At 39.5% G+C, this 22,307-nt stretch overlaps 1 long non-coding RNA gene across 2 annotated transcripts in view; it reads right to left on the reverse strand.

Moving 5' to 3' along the window:
* LOC306994754 overlaps positions 1-22,307 on the reverse strand; it is a 64,711-nt gene that overhangs the window by 40,105 nt on the left and 2,299 nt on the right. The window contains exons 2-3 of one of the 2 annotated variants that reach the window (XR_013796731.1): positions 20,341-20,443; positions 18,793-18,874 (exon numbers count right to left, since the gene is read on the reverse strand). This is a non-coding gene — a long non-coding RNA (uncharacterized lncRNA). Of the gene's footprint in view, positions 1-18,787; positions 18,875-20,340; positions 20,444-22,307 lie in introns of both variants that reach the window. The other variant, XR_013796732.1, reaches the window with a different exon arrangement.

Here is a 22,307-nt window from a genome sequence, read left to right on the forward strand (position 1 = left end):
AGCCCTGGCGGTCACAACACAAAACCAGTGCTCTTAAAGTATACATTTTCTTTTCAGATTCACATACAATAACTGGATTCGACTTGCCATCAAAGGAATAGTTCACCCCAAAATGTAAATAGTCATGATTTTTTTTTTTAAAACGCCTCAGTGTTTTTTTTTTTCACACAATAAAAGTCAATGGGTCCTGTTTTGGGCCCAACTGAATTTAATTGTATGCACATTCTTCTAGTTTAACTTGTTTTATGTCCCACATAAGAAGAAAAAACGGCATACAGGTTTGGAACTATACATGAGGGAGAGTAAACGACAGAATTTATATTTTTTGGGTGAACTATCCCATTAAAGAATAAAGAAAAACTTCAGTTTGCGAGTAGCTATACCGAAAACATCTCAGTGTTTTTGTGTGCGTTGCTGTTGTTCACCCTTTGAGCGGCACTTCAGATTTTGTATGGATCTGATTTATTAGCTTGTCAGGGGAAGCATTGTTGGAGAAGGCAATCAAAAAGCACTTACCTAGCCCCAACTAAAATGAACACTTTTTCACTAGCTAATTTCTGCTACTCTCATGGAGGGGTTGGCAACTTGTTTGATGAGGCATAAAACGATGATAAATGAATTTATTGCTCCACTGATCATCAAACAGTGGTAGTATATACTTCTTTTCTGATAACACATTGCACAGATCTGTCGACATTTATGGATGGGCAGTGAGACTAGTTTTTACCCCCTTAACCTATCTGACCTCAGGTCAGCATGCGTGGAACTGAGCCTGCGCCAGTGGAGAAACAAGACAAAGGACAGTTTAATAGGAGGTTAAACTGGAAACAGGAGTGAACTCCTTGCTTTGAGGGACACATGCTCTCAACTTTCAGTCTCTGATCAGTGTGTGGGAAAAGACAGAAGTAATCAGATATCCACCCCTCTCTTTCTTTTTCTTTCTCTCACTTCTCTTCTCCCTCACTCTTTTTTTTCTGCTAACCATCTCTCCCCCTCCCCACAAAATGACACCACGAAATTTAAGTCAACAAAAGCAACAAAACAAAAACCCAGAAAAAAACAAAACAACATGTTAAACTTAAAGGGGAATATTATTAGAAATATTCCATTAGTCTATTCACTCAAGCAGCCATTCTGAATCCCAACAATGATTAATAACCTTCGGGGGGAATGTAAGCGGTCGCCATGAGGTCAAAAGCATATGTGCATTACCCTTAAATAATCCCTCCCTGTCCCTCTCGATCACCGCTTGCACAAAGCAGAGCCTGCGTAATACTAATATAATGTTGTTAATAATAATAAAAACTTTTCCAAAGCTCAATAACACTTTACACTTTTTCAGTGAAAAGAATAAAAAGGAAAAGATTTGGTAATGTGTCAAAATGATGTAGAAAAAAAATCCCACATTTTTTCCTTCTGCCAAGGCAAAGTAAGAATGCATTGGCACAAATATATTCCGGTCCTCTGGCCCCCCTTCTTTTTCATTTCTTATTCTTTCTCTCCCTCTATTTCTACAAATAAAACTAGAATCTATTTAGATTCGCATCAAACAGCAAATGCAATAACAGAATCCATTGTATGGAATATGTAAGTATTGCATGGGTGTCAAATATGATACTGAATAAGGTCAACAACAAAATAGTCGCAGGAAGCAAGACACAAATTATGATGTGTGCTATTTTCCTAAATTTGTGTCATCGATCTGTCCAACTGGCAACTACATTGTGATGGTTTTATTGAACAATTATGGTGGAAACTATTTCAGCCTTGAACTGATAGGAAGAAGCTTCTCTGTAAATCTAATCTACATTGACCTGACTTCACAGACTGTTGCATTCAATGTTAAATGTTAGCACTTACAGCATTTCAAATATGAATTTGCTCCAGAGTCTGGGCCTTTTATTCTGACATATGCTACAAGAAAGACGGGCAGGGGATTATGATCATGATAACCTCATTCACAGTGATGGTGGATAAAAAAAAATCCATTTGTCAAGAATGAGAAAAGCGGAGAAAGAGAAAGTTAGGAAAGAAGAAAGAGAAACATTAAGATTTACTAAGCACAGACTGATATTGCTTTCATTCTTTCAAAATTATTCACGCAGTGACAGAAACCAAATCAGGGGAATCGGAATAAGCAGACAATTTAAATAAATTGTTAATAAACATCCTAATCTGACTAAAGGAGGGTGGCTATTAAAGATTGAATCGTCAGACTGAGGCCGAGTTAAAAATTATATTTTTAAGCAAGCGTTATGCTTGACAATCCATTTCAATTTTCCAAACAGTGAGAATATGAGCAGCGTTATTTAATGCTGTGTGTCTCTTCTGTTGTAACTGTATCAAAACTCACAGCAACGTATAATACAATACAGCTCTTGTACAAGGGCCCAATTTTCAGTTGAAAAGATGGGATGCCATATTTAAATTAGTTATGTTGCCATCTATAAATTGTAGTAGCTTGTGTACACAATGGTATAGAAATAGGCTATAAATATAAAGCTTTTTATATTTATTCAGTCTTAATTTAGGTGAAAACCCCAAACACACACATACACACACAATCAATTACTTCCAGAAATAATGACATCTCTCCCTTGTCCTTGACCTGTTGACTGACTTGGCCCAAATGTAGCTCATTCGTTAGTGTTTCTGCCTGACATTAGTTTATACATCACAAGTATTGACACACACATATAAAAGCCCATAGATGTCATACACTTAGAGGGCCCAGTAGCTATGGAGATCTCCATCATAACACATGCGCACAAGCCCTATCACTGGAACGGCTCAATACCGTGCAGGTTTTGGCTGATTTATGAACCGGATTGTCGGGGTAAATCACTGAACATGTATTAGGCTGTGTAATATGCATATGGTGAGTCAGTCTTAGTTTGGGTGCATAATTGCTTTGATGTGGGCTATTAAGACTAAGAGCATATGATTTTAGTGTCTGCCCTATATTCTTTACACTGATTACGATGATCGATACATATGATTTGTATGTCGCTGGTCATCGATTGGATACAGGAGTCATTGCCCTTCCCTGAAGGAGCTTTGGTAATGTCACCTGCATTAGAGAAGGGTATAGAGCAAGATACAGAGGACAGGCTGTACACTCATTTTAACACTTTGATGCAGAACATGTTAAATTAAAAAGGAAAAGGGAAAATTGTAATAATAGAATATAAATCATATAAATGGACGTCAAACATCAGGAGGTTAAAACTAAATATTTGAAAGCAGAATTTGCTATGTATTAAACTGAAATTAAACGCACAAAATGGGGGTTTAGGGATACCTGTCTTATGGTCTGACATTACAGACTTAATTCATGGATATAATTGCATTACTGGATACAAATTATTAAACCAAGTGGAATCTGAAAACAAATGATGCAAGGGCTTTACACAGGACTTTTACTTGTTTATTGCACTTTATTATTCTTCTGATTCGTAAGCTGTTACAGTAAAATAACTAGAAGTTTTACACATTCACAGAAAATAGTTTACTTAATCATTTTTAACAATGTCTCTATAGTATATTTTGCTTGAAAAGTGTGTGCTATCTTTCTTTAAAAATAAGTGCCAATTGGTTTGAAAATTTGCAATGACATTAATACATTTTGAAATGTGTCCAAACATTTTTTGCGGTCACTGCAACTCAACGGAATATAAATGCCAACCCATGAAAGCATCTCAGCATATGTTCATATTTAGAAAAAAGACAGTAGTCAGGTTTTTGCAGTTCATGTAAACACAGCCAGTGTTTACAAAGGCCACACACACTGTGATTTTCTGGGTGTCTGTCTCACAAACTATGAGACAGTTTGTTTTTTAATGCAGACAATGTTCAAATCTGTCTGACTCTTGGTGTCTCCCCAAGGGCATCCTTCAAGAAACAACATGTGCAGAGATGTGCATTCAACAGCTTTTCCAATATGACTGCAATCTCTCAAGCCAAGGTAACACTGCAAATAAGTTTGTTTAATACATGTAATAAGGCAAAGCATATAATAAAAAAATGCATTATTGTTGGCAAATTTTGTAATCATGAGAAAATCATGCACCCCCACCCACAGTTTGAAAAATTTAAATATATATTTTTAAAAGTTTGCTACAAAAAGCTGCAAGCGATAGTAATAAAAAATCAATATACTTTTGACTTTAAATACACTTTAAAATACATTACAAACCACCTGGTAAGACTGTGAAGACACATATTGTGTGGTTTGCTAAGGCTATAATGCTTGAAGCATGATTAATACGCTTGGCTGTCAGAATAATTAATTTTCAATGAAGCCAGCATGAATATCTGCAGGATGATGTGGCTTTGGAGGAGATAGGCCTGAACAGGGAAGCCTTCGGGAAAATTCCTTTACATCACATACACACACTTTTCACATCTGCTGCATGTTTTGAGTGTTTCACTGAGTGAGTTTTTGACAGACACAACAGGAATGACACCTGTGTTCCCTCCCAATCTGACTAGACTTACACAGATGAAGAAGAGGATAAGAGAGAGCAACGGCTCAAACTGTTTTGAAAATACAGGACCCTGATATTGAGCCGTGTTCACAGATTATACTCGGCACTTGAAGATAACCAACTAAGTTATAATGGTTGCAGGTGAAAAGGGAGATATTTCAATATGTTAGCATAGTTATATTAGCATGTATTAACGTTTTATGTGAACCTCTCTCTTTCTCTTATTCTCTCTCTGTCAGTTTTATCAAAGTACCTGTTAGACAGGGCTGCTGGGGGACCTATTAGCAGCCAATGCTGTGTAATCATTAAAGAGCACATCGAGAGAGAGAGAGAGAGAGAGAGAGAGAGAGAGAGAGAGAGAGAGAGAGAGAGAGAGAGAGAGAGAGAGAGAGAGAGAGAGAGAGAGAGAGAGAGAGAGAGAGAGAGAGAGAGAGAGAGAGAGAGAGTAGTAGTAGAGTAGTAAACTCACACTCAGGTTGAGAGTAAGCTGTTGGTTATTCACATCACTCTTATGTTGCCTGGATCATTGTTTACCATCAACATAATTCATTACATTTGATATAGCGCTTTTTCTCTGCACTCAAAGCGCTTTACATAGAAGGGAGGTGTGGAGAGCAGGACGAAACCGAGGGCCGTGAGAGAATGGCGTGAGGTCGCTGGCATGATTGATAATGAGCGATCTCCGGTCTCGGTCTCCGGTCTTGAATCTTTCACGGAGGAGCGGAAGCATAAAGGATGAGCGACGAATAATAAATAAAACACATACAAAAATGAAAGTATAAGCCAGCAGCCCCTCGCGGACGACTGCTTGCCACACAAAACAGAAACAAAACACAAAATAAAATCAGGCCTGTTCCTCTCTCGATTTTCACTGTCGTCGCTCCTTTATTTAGGAGGAGCGCTCATTATCACTCATTATCAATCACGCCACCGGCCTCGCGCCATTCTCTCACGGCCCTCGGCCTTGTCCTGCTCGCTACAGGGGGATCTCCTCAACCACCACCAATGTGCAGCATCCACCAGGATGATGCGACGGCAGACATATTGCGCCAGAACGCCCACCACACACCAGCTTATTGGTGGAGGAGAGACAGAGTGATGAAGCCAATTAGTATATATACACACACATACACATACACATATATATATATATATATATATATATATATATATATATATATATATATATATATATATATATATATATGGATGATTAGGAGGCCATGATGGACAGATGCCACTGGACAAATTTGGCCAGGATGCCGGGGTTAAACCCTTACTCTTTCAAAAGACATCCTAGGATTTTTTGTGACCACAGAGAGTCAGGAACTCGGTGTAACGTCTTATCCGAATGACGGTGCTCTTTGACGTGCTCTAAACTGGGGCATTAGGACCCACACAGACCACATGGTGAGCACCCCCTGCTGACCTCACTAACACCTCTTCCAGCAGCAACCTGGTTTTCACAGGAGGTCTCCCAACCAGGTACTAACCAGGCTCAACCCTGCTTAGCTTCAGTGGGCAACCAGTCTTGGGCTACAGGGTGATATGGCTGCTGGCATACATGGATTTTTTATTATTATTCCTGCACATGTAAATAAGCTCTTATGGGGTCCTGTTTGGATATCAAAACAGTGAAAATATGCTACGTTTTAACATTTGGTCATTTGGGTGTATTACAGTTATAAAGTCGGTTTTGTTCACATGTAAGATACATTCTCTCTCTCATAAAGCTCTTCAGAGAGCTTTAAATTAAAGATAACTTTAAATGTATTGATTAACCGTTCAGCGATTTGTTTTTCAAAAGCAATGTAAATCTAAGTGGATCATAAAACAACCATTAAGCTTGAGGTACCATTAAGGTAACTTCTAAGCTTGAGTGTAATTTGTTCCTGAACTGGACAACATCTCTAAATTAAACTGAGGATCAGTATTTTTACCCAGTCCTAATAATGACAGTAACATCATAGTTTTTATTACGATTTTAACAAGGAAACAATCTCTCTTTCATGCACACACACACACACACACACACACACACACACACACACACACACACACACACACACACACACACACACACACACACACACACACACACGTTTCGACTTGTCAACAATCTCATGTTTCACCAGTCCTAACACTAAGCAGAATGATTTCTGTCTGCAGGGCGGGTCAAAGTTTGAGTGAATTCCACTTTCCCAATGTTTTTGTGTAAACTTTTCAAAGGCAGAACACATCTTGGTTACTGATGTAACCCTCATTTCCTGATGGGGGGGAATGGAGACGTTATGTCGACTGACAAATGGGGTATCAATCAGTCAATCTGACCCAATAGGTGAATGGAATTAATGAGTGGATTTTGCACTCATTCAGGTTTATGCTGAGTAGCCGAGACGAGGGCCCTGAAGAAAATGTTTCTACCCGGGGATTGTAGAATCTCGTAAATGTATTAGGTGTCACCCAGTCCGCAGCTCTGCAGATATCTGCCAAAGAGGCACTGCGTGCCAATGCCCAAGAGGCAACACTCAGAATTGAGTGAGCCCTTACTCCGATGGGGCACTGGTTCACCAAGGCAGTGGCATACACTATCCAGTGGACCAAACTCTGCTTAAAGACAGCCCTTCTGCTGGCATCCAAAGAGCTGCTCAGAGCTTCTGAAGCTCTGCATGCGGTCCATGTAAACACGCAGGACCTGAATGGAACACAGAGATGCCAGGGCTGGGTCTGCCTCCTCCAGGGGCAGAACTTGCAAATTCATCACCTGGTCCCGGAAGGGAGTGGTGGGAAATTTGGGCATATATCGGGGCGGGGGTCTCAGGATAACATGAGACAAGGCCGGCCCAAACTCAAGGCACAATTTGCTGACCAAAAATACCTGCAGTTCCCCCAACCTCTTGATGAAAGTAAGCACAGTCAGGAGCGCTGTCTTTAGAGACTGGATCTTAAGCTTAACTGACTCAAGCAGCTCAAAGGGAACTCTATGTAGACCATAAAGGACCATACAGTGATCCGTCCCGGAAGAGCCTGGGAGGATTTAACCTCCTGGAGCCTCTCAAGAACCCGAAGCTGCGTGCCCATTGCAACCCTTTCTGGAGGCATTTGTTGTCACAACACCCTGCCTGAACATTTGTTCTAAGGCCACTAGGTTCATAGGCAAGATCTGACCAAGGGCTGAAAGTTCGGTGACAGATCGCTGTGGTGACCATTGAGTGCGCCGCAACGCCATGCCCATCTCGGGACTCGGCTGAGTAGCTAGTACTGTAACCATTGCATCAATCCATGCAGTGTGACCGCAGCCGCGGATGCCATATGCTCTAGGAGCCTGTGAATATTCAGTTTCAGTGGAACTGCTGTTCCATACTAACAGAGTTACAACTCCATGCCAAGAAAAGAGATGCTCTGCACAGGGGAGAATTTGCTCTTTTCCCAGCTGACCCAAAGCCCGAGAAGGCTGAGGTTCCTGAGCACCAGGTCCCTGTGTTCGCACAACAGATCTCGAGAGTAAGCTAGAATGAGCCAGTCATCGATATAATTGAGAATGAGGATGCCCACTTCTCTTATCGGGGCAAGGGCAGCTTCTGCGACTTCGGTAAAGGCATGGGGAGACAGGGACAACACAAAAGGGAGGACCTTGTACTGATACACCCGACCCTTTGAAGGCAAACCGAATAAACGGTCTGTGACGAGGCAGAATCAGGTCGATTGCTGCAAACCAATCTTGGGAACCAACGCACGTGAGAATGCGTTTCTGCGTTAGCATTTTGAACTGGAGCTTCTGAAGGGCCCGGTTTAAAACTCGCAGAACCAAGATCTGCACAGGGGGATGCCTCAGCAATGAGCAGACTGAGGGGCAGCTTACGGCGGCTTAGTGGCAGAGGTGTTGAGAACATCATCTCTCGACCACCAGAGTGGACATTCTCTGGCCGAGGGCCAACGCAAAGACTTTCGTCGCCCGGAGGGTGAGGTTAGTCACTGTGCGCAGTTCGTCCTGTCCAGCAGCGCTGTAAGCCTTAGCCGCTAGGGCTGCCATCGTCTCACAGGCCTTGGACGGAAGACGCGGAAGGTTCCGCCATGGGGGCACTTTGCTACCACAAGTGCACTGCAATTCTCCAAATAACCCTTTTGGCGGTCCCACCTTCGAGGGTAGTGAGAGTGGAGGAGACTGCGTAGTGGCTTGGGGTAGTTAAAGGTTCCTTCCACGTCTTCTGAACCTCATCATGCACTTCCGGGAAGAAAGGCACTGGGGCAGAACTGCTCGCCGCACCCAAGAACCATTCATCGCAGTGAGGGCATGAACCATCCACAAACGCCGCCTCAACAAAAATCTGAATGAGTGGATGCGGGCCACCATCTTATATACCCATATGTATGGGGGAGTGGCTTGGCATGCAAAATCCACTTGCCAATTCCATTGGTCGTTTTTCTAAAACTCAGAGGTGATTAGGGCTCCCAAGTGAGACCCCATTTGTCTGTCGACATAACGTTGTAGAGGTAGAGACACCTCACACCACAAAATGACTCTGCCATTACCAGCTCCAACACAAACCAGGCAATTAAAGCAGACTGATACAGTTGGGCCGCTCTGGAGACGTTGTCTGTGGTACGAAAGGAGGAGTGTAACCTTTCAAATTTGGGCAATTGTACGACAACACTAAATACCCGGCTGGTGCCCGCGGCTTCCCCCTCCCGCTGTTAAATTCCAGCTTAAGGATGCTGCCAATCATTACAGAGAATGCGGTTTTCTCCAGGCTTGTGCTGGAAACACTGCAGCTCTGTCAAACCCTACATTAACCCAAACACTATCTGTCTGCTGATCGTTTGCATCTTTGATTGCTGCTGGTTCTCATGGCGTTTAGTGAAAGCATATATTAAAAAAAAGTTAGAGAACAGTATAATAAGACATCTAACCGCAGTCTGGGAACACTACCACAGGAAATTGCCACCAGTAATCAGAAGAGAGGACAGGCCTACTATGATGCCGATACCAAGCTAAATTACACATCATAAGTTATATTTTAAAATAGTGTCTGTGTTTGTAAATTGTGTGTGTGGTACCAATCCATCAACAATATTAGCATTAAGGCGGCACCATGGGAAAAGATTCCCAGGTATTGAGCTGCTGCCATTGACCTAATCCTCCAAAATATAATTTTACAACAGACTGACTGTCTGTCAAATGGTGGCTTTCCATGTATGTGTTCACCATGGACTGAAAAGAAACCAAAAGACAATTTATCAATTGGCGACCTCGTTCTCGCTTATTCGCCTGATAGCCACCACAGAGCGGAACAGAATACAAACACTTTCCTAGCATATATTGCAGTGAAATTGTACACGGCAGAGTTTCGTTCACACCCAAAGCCATGGTGACAGACGCCGTACAAAGCCATAGCACTCATAGAATCCACCCATTAAAAAATGCATGCAGTGTATGAAATATGCATACCATCCTATGTCACTATCTGCCACTGCTGCACATGCGTGCCACACTTGCAAGGAGTAGCATCCATGTTACTGCCCTCCTTCTCCCTATTTCCTGCCTTTAATGTGTGTTGACATAACAGAAACGGCTGTGGAAATAATTAAATGGAGGCTATTGTAAATCTATTCAGTCGGGACCTCACTACACCACTCATTTGCTTTACTCAAGTGACTAGAATGAGAATAGCAATAAAAAGCACTTGCAAAAAAGGGAGAGACACCGCACACCAAGCAATATTGTTTAAGAATTAAACGCCCCAAATATCTTCGGGAAATAGGAGTGTTTTGCTATGGATGCAGCCTAATCGCTTAAGTCATGGTGGTTTGAGGCGGAATGTTTTCATGTTTTAAGAGGCTTGGTTCCACTTTCCTCCACCACAGAAATCCTTTTACACAGGAGCTTCTTTCCCTCTCTCTCTTTCTCTCTCCATGTATTCAAGGATGAGTGCAATGAAATACATTTAAATCAGTATATAAATATATTTGTAATAATAATTATTTTTATGCTCACAAAGGCTGCAATTATTTGATCAAAAATTCAGGTAACTATAATATTTTGAAATCTTATTACAAATTAAAATATTAAAATGTAATTTATTCCTGTGATGGCAAAGCTGAATTTTCAGCAGTCATTACGGTCACATGATCATTCAGATTTTATTATAATATGTGCTCAAGAAACATTTCTTATTACTATCGAGCTGACAGTTGTGCTGGTATATATGTTTGTGGAAACTGGTATACATTTTTTCCAGGATTATTTGATGTATTAAAAGTTTAAAGGAGCAGCATTTATTTTAATTTGTTGTGCGTGTGAGAAGTTGTCCTTTACTGTCAAAGGTCTTTAATGTCACTTTTGATCAATTGATCAATCCTTGCTGAATAAAATGAAAACAAAACAAAATCTTACTGACCCCAAGATTTTAACTATTAGTGTGTATTTATAAAAATATAAACTTCAATTGAAAAATTAAGTGTGTAAAAAGGAATCTGTTTGAGCAGTCATTGGCTCAACTAGCATTGGGGGTGGAACTACCTAGAAGTGGCAGATGGGGATGTCTTTACTAATTAAAACAATTTGTTGGTGAAGCTATAGGGATATACATTTTAAAACATTTATTTGTTTATAAAAAAATATTTATTTTTGGAGTTTATGGAGCAAGTGCACACGCAGTAGCCAACTGTAGTCTGATTAAATTGTAAACACTCACTTAACTAATTCAAGGTCTGTTAGTTTGACTTCAAATAAATCAGACTGGTACGATTTCAATTGGGCTAAAGCATTTAAAAATTACAACTAATTGTTATAGTCTGACTGAAATGGAACACTGAAGGTTCATGTAAACATTTATGGGCTGTTGAGATAACAAGATCTTCATTTGGACACAAAGGACTGTGCTGTTATATAACAGGAGTTGATGTGCTATCAGTGACTCAGTGAGATGAAAGGTGGATCAGTTAGTATCAGTTACTGAGGCAGTCAAAGTTTAGCCTTGCAGCTAGAGGCAACACCATAATCCCCCTTAAATCTCTCCTCTACTGTACTCACAATAGCTCTCAAGTGTGTGTGCGATGGGAGCCTTAGACTTGCCCACCACCCTGTGGCCATATGGGTCTGCTGCCCTGCCTCTCAGGTATCTGCTTCAAGTGTGTGTTACCTGCAGAACAGGTGTGTGTTACAGAGCAACGTGGCAACAGGTGGCACTAGCAAAGAGTCTGGACTGACTGGCTCCAGTGACTTTGTGACGGTGCCGGGACAGTTTACCTCAGCCTTGTTCGAAGGAGCACTACACAATAAGAGCTGTCACGAGGCATGCAATGTGTGGTTGAGAGTTGGAGTCTGTACGTTTTTTTTTTTTTTTTTTTTTTTTTGGTTATGAGCGCTCAGGTCTAACTCTTGATTGTGTTTCATGTGAACGCAAGTGCCACATTTTTAATAACCATTTAAATTGCCACGAGTTAGTTTTGTTTTACTTGTGACATCCACCCTTTCACAATATCACAAAGCTCTAAACTCACACCCCACCCTGCTCTCGGTCTTGTTCTTTCTCTCTATCACACACACACACACACGCTCTGGAACTTTCATTATGTAAAATGGATAAAAATACAAACGCACGCTGTGAATTTATGGTTCTCTCTTAGCTGCCATGAAAAATATGAACGTTTTCAGGCTGCGCTCTGAAACCGGAGTAAGAAAACAGACCAGACCACAGAGTTTACACACACACCACAACAGCACAGGGCTCTCAGCGAGATCACTCAAAACACACAAAAACACACACTAAAAAGCATAGCGCTCTCTAAAAGATTTGCTCTAAAATGCAGTGCATACACACACACTGTATAGCAACATAAATACAGAAACATAATGCAATTGCACAGAGACCGTGGTTAGGTTGTAAAACCACACACATACACACACAAACGTCTCTTTTATACTTCATGACTTTTCCCCCAATGCTATTCACAAGTTTTAGATAGCATCAAACCTGGAGCACTCAAGTCTTGCCTCAAACCATTACTGGCCTTTTCTGATGGTTTATGTTATGCCGTTTAAGTTAATTCAGCAGGGCATTACCCTCCTATCCTAACTTATTTTCCCTCTCTCTATAATGACAAGTGCTCTTCAGGGAGGAGAGCTATTTGTTTCTCTGAATATAATCTAGCGCTTCAGCTCTCTACATGAGAGCAGTCTCATGTAGCTACATGGTGACTCAGCTTGGTAAATCTGTCATTACCAAGCTAATGCTATGCTAATGTGCTCAAAGTGTCTGGCTTTAAAGACGTACTCTGCCAGTTGTGCTGTGACCCTAGGGAAGACACTACAGAGAAAGCAAAGCCCTAGTGGGTCCAAACTTGTTGCCATTTTACTGATTTTGAAAGTGGGAATATGACTAGCATTGACATAGCATTGATAGTATTTTAATAATAACACATCTTTTAACACTTGAACAATTTCAACGCAATATAGAAAATTCTAGCAACTTAAGTTATTTTAGAAGTTTGGAAGAATTAGATGTTTACCTAATAAAAAGCAACATTTAGTTTCCGAGGGATTCAGGTTTGTTACTTTCTTAGCGGGGTTGAGCAAAATACAGAATTTAATTGAATTGGAATTTACTGAGAAATTCATAATTTAATGCACTCTGGGAACTAAAATGATTTTATTAAATATGACAAAAAATATACAAATATGAATATAAAATGCATACAAATGTCTACATTTTGTATGGGCAAAAATTGTATGGTCTTCAAACATCAAGGCCTTTTAGATTTTTTTTTTTTTCAAAACTTCTAAAACTTTTGCTTTTCTAGTTAAAACATAACAGTTCTAATAATTGGATTACATTCTTATTCTACTTCTTTACAATCTTTACAATCAAATTCACATTGCAATTCTGCATGATCACTATTTGTGAGCTAACTTCAAAATAATTTTAAGAAATTAAATTGAACAAGCCTTCTCAATTCAATTCTGAAAGGTGCACAATTCTATTTGTTAGTTATCAGTTTCGTTATAGAACACTGATATGCATGCAAGATTACTAATGCTGATGCTGTATTGATCATTTTTATTGCTCTTACAAATCACTCTTTATGGGTTAAAATTTAGATTGGACATCTGCGCTTGAGATTGGGAAGATATGACCTTTGACACCAAATGCTGAACCAAAAAAAGGTGAATCATACCGTCTCTCAATTACATTGTCAAGTCAATCTACAAATACCAACAAACAACTCAATATTTTTGTGCTGGCTTGAATCTATCTGGATAGCAAAGAAGCATTCTTATCCCTAGGCAAGATGAAGGTTCAAATAGTTTGTGGGTATTAAAGTAAAAACATCACATTTTTCCACACAATGGCTATAATGAGACACACAGTCAAATTGATAAAACATGTCCTTGCTCCACACCTGTCTATAGCCTTTTACAGATCCAAACAATTATGACTTAAACTCACACAAAAGCATCCAGGATGCTTTTTAGAGGAATCCCTCTAGGTCATACAGCAGACATTTGCCTTTGAGTGAAGAACTATACAGCTAGTGTGTGAGAGGACTTAAGCGTACATGTCAGATGCTTAGTAATTATACAGGAAGTAGACTCACATTCTGTGCTGAATGTGTTTATATTCAACAGGGATTTAGAGAACATGAGCTTGTCATTTATCTCAGCTTTTCTCTTATTTATAACCAACGCCCCCAACATTTCTTCTTCATCTCACCCATACATGCCTTCCTATGACAGTGTGATTGATTCTTGAAATTGATTGATTAGTAATCTTACACGTTTACCTCAAGGGGCTATGGCCCATCTCCAAAGGATGTCCAAAGAACTCATTGGGTTTATGGTGTCCCCAAGACAATGATGTCCAGCCCCTTAGAGATGTCTAATGTGAGTGTGAAATCTTTAAAATGTGATAACATACCGTGTATAATTAAAGCAATGATGATGAGAAATTACTAACAAAGCACACTCTTTCTGACATTCATAATTTTTTTTTTTTTTTTGCAACATTAATCAACTTCAGAAAAGGTAATGCAAGCAAGAAAAAGAGAAAAAAAAATGTTCCTCAAGGCTGTATCTGGGTTGCCTTCTTGGGTGAGATGGGAGTCAACATGTTTTGAAACATCAAAGGGGAACCTGATACCTTAAGTATAAGAAGATTAGCACTTGCCATGATCTTGAGCTTAGGATCCTCCAAGACTCTCAGCATCCAGGCCCAGAAGGGACAATTACCTATGAATTGGCACCAACATCTTCAAGTTTATGTAAAAACTGTAAGTCCACATCTTTATGACCATGGACTAGAATAACTATTGAAGAGGCAAAACAAAAAAAGAGAAAGAAGCAAAACATGACATGCCAAACAAATACTCAATGGAGCTCAAAAATAAATAAAACATTTTTTATATATATATTTGTTAATATTAGTTATGCACTAAGTAGTATGCACTAAGTTTAATTAACTATCAATTTCTATATATTATTATTTTACATTTTGTTGTATAATTTGACATTTAAGTATTACAAATGAACACTAATTCATAAACAATAATATACTCTGTAAATTAACAATAACCTAATAACCAGAGCTGTAGAAATAATGCATCAGTTAACGCATTATGTATCATGCGCTAATGTTGTTAACAAACTTATTTTTTTCCAGCAATATACATAGATACATATAAAGACATTTTTACATCTATGATTTACATCAATAAATGTTGTAATGTTCACATTTGTTTTTTTTTACTGTGTAAAAACCCCCATGTAATATAATTTTAGGTGTGACTGTCAATCCCACCCCAGACTGAGCCACAATGATACGGTGAAACACCCACACAGCGCAGAAGTTTCAGAGATTAAACTCAACATATGATGACAATCACCCTCATATATCTGACATGCCTTACCCACAAGCTTCTCAGAAAGACTCTCAAATAGTGGGTAAAAATTCAGTGAAGGTGTGTGTGCGCAAATCCTGTGGGCGACAGCGGTGACACTAATACACTACTCTTGATCCCACCTATTACAGGTGTGAGCAGACAGCAGTTCTACCTGTGCTGTCACTCTAGTAGCCTTGCACTCTGAGCCTCTCAATGGGGGTATGAGGAAGAGAATCAAGGCCCGCACCCTAAGACAGCACTCATATCAGTGGTCGTGCAGCTCTGGGAAAGACACGGAAATAGGATCCCTGGAGTGAGTCTGTCTTAGACTGAGTGCTGGATCGACAGGTCTATACATCACACCGGAACTGGAACAGAAGCTCACATGCAGACTAAGCCCCATCATGGAAGTGCAACAGGAAGAGATAGCAGAACTTCCTGAGCAGGAAATTGAGTTGGTCACACACAAAAAAGTAGAAAAGTTTTCCTTCCTTTGACACTTTTTCAGAGAGGGCACTGAATATATAGCATTTTTTTGTCGGATTTCGTTTTTTTTCTCCAGATAGAGCATCTGGAAGATTTGAACAATTACCAAAAACGTAAGACTACACAGAACAGAAAACAATTCTGTCTAGTAAAGTTGTATTATCGCCTATGATTAGTTTAAGACCCATAACGCAAGTAAGAATTATCATAAATAAATATTATAGAAATAAAATACAATATAATGTATTTTAAATAAACAACTGGGAAAAAAAACTTTTGGCTTTTCTGAGGTAATAGAGAGTAAAAAAAATATATATATATTGTGAGATGATCAAGGAATTAATAAAAGTATCTTGCGCTTTCAAAAACACGTTTGCGCATCAAAGGCAAGTCGTTCTACATTTAGAAAGCAAAAAGTTTTTGACATGTTGTGAACAATTAGTGACAAAAACTGAAAAGGCTGGACTGTTTATGCGAGTCCCTCAGGCCTACTGTGTTCTGATCTCTCTCTCTCTCCCTCTCGTTCGATCTCTCTCAGGAGTCGCACTACCACAGACTCATCTCTACTCTGACCTGGAACAAGAGTGAGTGTTTGATCATTGCTGTACCACTTTCATTCTGTCATAAAGACGAACTCTGAATGCTCAATATTAAACAGCCATAAAATATTTTTAAAAGAAAACACACACAAGTGAAAATTCATTATACATCAAGTGCTCAAACTGACATAAACCATTCAGAAAGTAAACCAATCTTCCCATAGCAGAGTGGAAATGAGGGCAACCTCACAAGCATCCGGGTGCGTGTGACTGTGTAAGTGCGTTATAAGTCGCGTGTGTTTAATGTCTCCAAATGGTAACATACTGTAGGCTATATCATTAGCCATAGTGTGCTAAAGAAGGCTTCTGAACTGGAAATATGCTGCACAAGTGTTTATGTGTATAACCTAAGATATCCAGACACCTCAATAAGCCCAAGTCCATCCAGACAAACAAAATTAGAGTTCCATAGCTTAGGAGGGGCTTACATGACCCTCTCATCCTACATCTGAAACTGACAGGGCTGGTCTTGTCACCCCCAAATCATTAGACGGCAGTGTGAGAGATCTCTTCTGAAACTCTAGAGGAGACACCTGTGAGATTACTAGGGCCCTTTAAGCATGGTGACTTAAGCAAAAGTCTCCATTTAGTGCTCATGTCCATGTTTGTGTGAGTCATTATGTATTCAAATGTCTCAATGTGTCTGCGGTTTTTACTTCATACATAGTGTCAGCGTATAGACCCTCACTGGCTCCTCTCGTCTGGCAAACAGGTCTGCGTGATGTGGTTATGACACTTCAGATCTCGTTTCTCAGAGTTACGGGTGAGCCGTGGAACAGTGTCGGGTTTTAGTATGTAGAGGAATCAGCGTCTATGCGTTTGTGTCTGAGAAGGAGAATTCAGTGCTGAGCTTGCTAATGTGTTGGCACGACAGTGAGGTGCGGCACACATGATCCTCGGAAGGGTGGAGAACATTGCCTTGGAGACAAGGGTCAAACACCAATGGCACAATCAATAACGCAGGGGTCTGCTTCACATTTAGCATTCTGTATTTTCTCACTCTCAAACTGTAACAGGTTTTTGCCTTTCAAAACAATAATATTTTGGCTGATACATGCAGTTAGCCTATATTACAATTGTATAGGCCTACTATTTTGTATAATTAAATTACTAATAAAATCAATGATAATTGTGGTTAGAAGAGAATGGATTATAGTCCATAAAAAAACAAAACAGGGATGTACCAATATTAAAAATGTCCAATAACAATATGCCAATCATTATTTTGGTGTTATAACTGATTAAAAAAATTAACATTATTTTAATATTATACTATTTTGTCTAAATAAATGAAAACTAAACCAAACCAATGGTTTTAAATGCTCCAAGTGCATTTAGGCATCATTACATTATTATGAAAAACATTAATTTTGAGATTGGCTAAATACATAAAATTTACAGTTTTATTAAATGATTAGTATTTTTAAAGATTAACTTTAAGTGAGCATTAGATGATGGCAAATGTATTCTAAAATGTAAAGATAGAGGAAATAAGCTTGCACAATTAAATGTCCAATATTGACGATACTAATAAATGGAAGAAAAAAATCCATAATATTGGCAGATAACCAATAAGTTACCAATATATTGCACATTACTGAAAAAGACACACATGCTCTGCTAAAGGAGCTGACAATACAAATATCATGGGTGACTTAAGTCCATTTTTAAACCTTTCTATGTGTTTGGGTGGCTAATGGACAGAGAGAGAGAAGTATAAAAACCTTCTCCTTTGTCCTGAAAAATTCACCTTCACTTTTTACGTACCACACCACACTCATCCTTTCTGTTCCGTTTTTCATTCTGCTTCTTCAGAAATTAACCTTCAACCACAATTACACATTTAACACTTCACCTTAAAAACAATTACCGGCTCAAACAGATCCGGCTTCAGTCTGTATTAATTGCAGTTTGAAGCAAGATGTCAGAGAGTATGGATTTTCTGCCAGCAGGAATGTGTGTAACTGTCCCTCTCCTCCAGCGGAGAGGATCTCTCTCTGAATTATTCATCATGGCTACGAGGCAGGACGGCAGGGCAACACTAAGGATTTAACTGCATTTATGTTTCCCTCTGAAATTAGGCTCTCGACAACACAACAATGCGAACAGACACAGACTGGGAATGACAAACAAACAGTCGCACAGAATGTCATGGAAATTTCATGATTCAATAAAACTTTAACTTAAAACAATAGACACATTACAAAGGACTGCCATGGAATCATAAACCAGAAGAGTGAAAGAGAAGGTGAATTATAATAAGTTGTTTGTGAGAGAGAGTGTGTTTTGTCTGTCTGCTCCTCTGTGCTTCACATCAGTGTGAGGGTGACCTCTCACCTCACCAGCACTTGGAGAGCAGAGTGTCAGTCAGTCTCTTTAGCTCATCACATCCCTCTGTACCCTTGGCTTGCGTCCTCGAACACTCTGAAAAAGCATCCAACACAATCAGTACATACACTTAAAGAGTCTCGTGGCTGAAACCTAAAAAGAGTTGTAACCTTTTCCTTGTACAAAACAGCAGCATAAACTGTCTGTTTGAAAGAGACAAGTTAGGATACAAATCATAATCCTCCAATGCATTCTTCCAAATGCCCGCCAGATGCATAAAAGTACACATAAAAATGAAAGCATTACATGCAAATGGTCTAACTGGTGTTTAAAAGGATAGTTCACCCCCAAAATGTGTTTGCTTATTGAATTGTTAACGCCATGTTAGCATTGGGGCTATTTATATGGCAAAGAAAAAAAACAATCCATACTATTTAAAAATACTTTAAAAATATAAATCCTGTCATTATTTATTCACACATAACGTGTTCCAAATTCATATGATTTTGTTTCCTGTATTTCCTGATTGTACTTAAAAATATGTTTTACAGTGGTATATTCAACGTATTCTAGATTAAAACAATCCCTTTGTGAGATTAACAAATAGAAATGTAATTATTTATTCACTCTCAAATTAAATTACCGACCAAAAAACACATATATATATAGAGTAGACTACATCAAATATGGAGACAAAAATGTCAAATGTTGACATTGATGTTGATAAAAAAACATTCTTTTTGTTTATCAAAATAAAGAAAGTCATATAGCTTTGGAATGACATAAGTGTAAATAATGACAATTTTTATTTATGGGTGTACTATCACTTAAAGAAAATGTCCTTGTCAGCCTCTAAAGGCTTGTTCATACTAAGAACAATAAACAATTATATTAATGTCCACACCTATGCTTTAAATGCTTGAGCTCTTCAAAATAGAGTGGATCTTGATGGCTCTCAATTATTTTATCAGCTGGAAAATTAATTTTGAAAGTGATTTTGTTCCTATGTGTCAGTATCATTATAACTATGGTGTGGCCTTATCTATTCTCACAGAATTAGAACTATCATTAACACGTTATAGTTATTGTTATCGTCCTTGATGTCCAGTGAATGAAAATATAGTGTTGATTCCAGTGTCATATATATATTTGAGGGGTTGAGTGATCATTAAAAAGACAAAAAAAAAACATAATAGGTAGATGGGATTACCTCTGTTATTTTCAAATAAAGCTACATTTTAATAATTATAGACTAACTGTAACCCAAACCCCAGAATTGTGGCATTTTCAGAAGAAGAATAAGGCAAAAGAATAATGTCAAAATGAGGATTTCGTCTGATTATGCAAACTTCTGGGGCCATTTTCCTCCCCAAAAATGTTGTGTATGCCACAAGGCACAGATATGCTGCATGTGTATATGACCTAAATTACATTAGCCATACACTCTCTTTTGACATTCTCTTTATCGCTCCTTCTCCATTTCTTTAACAACCAAAAGATGTTAGATCTAAAAGAATCAAACTGTGGCCTCTCCCACAAACGACAGCTCTGAGCAAGTTTACCTGTTTTCCCTTCGCTGTAATCCACTCTTTTATTTCATCTCTCCTGTAGCTGTTTATTTGGGGCAGCAGTCTCTCCTGGCGGTGGGCTGAGCCGGAGCGCTGCCTGCAGGGATGAGAGAGAGCTGCGGTTCATGTCAAATGGGACCCCTCATCCACACACCTAGAGAAAAGCCACGTGCATCTCCAAACCTCAGTATTTTGTCTGAAACTGATGTCTACACATGTTAACGACGTTTCAGAGAGAAGAAAGGCTGGAAAGAAAGGATGGAGGGTGAAGGAATGCGCAGAGGGAGCGAGAAGGTGGATACTCGTATTTGAACATTACGGTCTCTGTTGTCTGCTACATATTGCAGCTCTGCCTTTAGCCCAGGAGACCTCAGATTAGAAAAAAGACAGAAATCATAAACAAACATACACAGGCACGCTAACAAACCTGGATGGCAAAAGAGATGAAAGACGGAGAGCTAGAAGTGGGAAAAAAAGGAGCTTTGAGGATGAACGGAGGTGGAATATCGATCAGCCATTGACAAACACAATAGAAATTTTATATGTGATGTGAGAGCTACATCCATAATTTATCAGAGGGCAAATGGGGGGGGGGGAATATTGATCAGAGATAAGAAGTCTAGAGGAACACTGGGGACACCAGAAGAGCCAGCATGAGAAAGCCATTAAGGATGGCAGCGTTACCAGACACGGAGAGGAGGAGGAGGAGGAAGATGAGGAGGGGGTGGGGGGGCAAAAAGTAAAGGAAAGACAAACAGAAAAAGCCAGAGAGGAAGAGAACATAGACCGAAAGACAGAGGAAGGAGAGCGCTGTCATACTAGCCCAGCCCCCACCCCTCTTTCCTCTGCCGCCCGTTGGATCAATACTACCATGTCAAAACATAAAATGCATGCTTTTGCTCTTAAGTAAAAGGTGTCTAAGATTTTTAAAAGCATTGATTCAGGACGGGTCAATGAAAATCAGGGCAGATTTTCCTGTGCAAAGAGGGGTAATAACACTCAGCTGATAATAGCACAACAGAAAGGACTCGGGCATGTCAGGCAGGGTAGAGCGCTGCCCAGATTGCCCAGAGAGGACAGCTCAATGCAGGGTCAAGGATTCAGCCCACACTCCTGTCCTCTGAGTGAAGAAAGAGCCGTGTCCAGAGTAAAGAGAGAGAGTGATTGAGGATGGGGGTAGGTGGGGCGGGGACTTTGCACAGGTGTCACAGAGAGCTGGAGGAAGAGAGAAAGACCATTTTACACATTAAAGTAAAGGCCTGTCTAGACACCAGCTCTGCCTCTAGAGACTCCCTAAATGAATTAAGTCTCTGCCTTTCTCTTTTTCACTGGGAGAAACATACATAGAGATGAAGAGGGAAAAAGAATTCCCTTTGAGTGGATCAAAGAAGTTTGGATGGGGTATTAAACAGAAGAGGGAGCTAAATTCAACTTGTTTATATTTTTGGATTGGATTCAAGCAAGTGATGTACATTAGCCACTTTTCCCACAGAATTTCGCCACTGATTTTAGGGGGGGAATCTGCCAAATTGTTCATATTTAAACAAAGTAAAATGTGTTAAATAGAGCTGTTATTGCTAGCTGCAAATCAAATTTAGCCAAACTATTTAATAATAATGCAAGGGGTGGGCTATGTACTTTGCAGTTATTTTAAATCTATAGATATCAGCAGAGCAGATGCCATGTGGGCTTTAGCTTTATCCTCGAATATCATTCACTGGCATCACCCGCTGTTTTCACTGCCCTCTTGCCCAGATCAAGTAGCACAGACTCAATAATATCCGACGTAGGACAAGACCTTCATGTACTGCTGTATGTATTGCTTCTGCATAAACTGATACACCGAAATGTGGCACAGAAACTCTAATATCCATTCCTTCATTCTTTGAATAGAAAATGACATATGCCCACAATGTCTAAATAGTAGACTAATTCTCACCTAAGGGGTCATGGTTTAGTTA

This window comes from Phoxinus phoxinus, assembly GCF_949152265.1.
Source record: "Phoxinus phoxinus genome assembly, chromosome: 2".
Taxonomy (NCBI): Eukaryota; Metazoa; Chordata; class Actinopteri; order Cypriniformes; family Leuciscidae; genus Phoxinus; species Phoxinus phoxinus.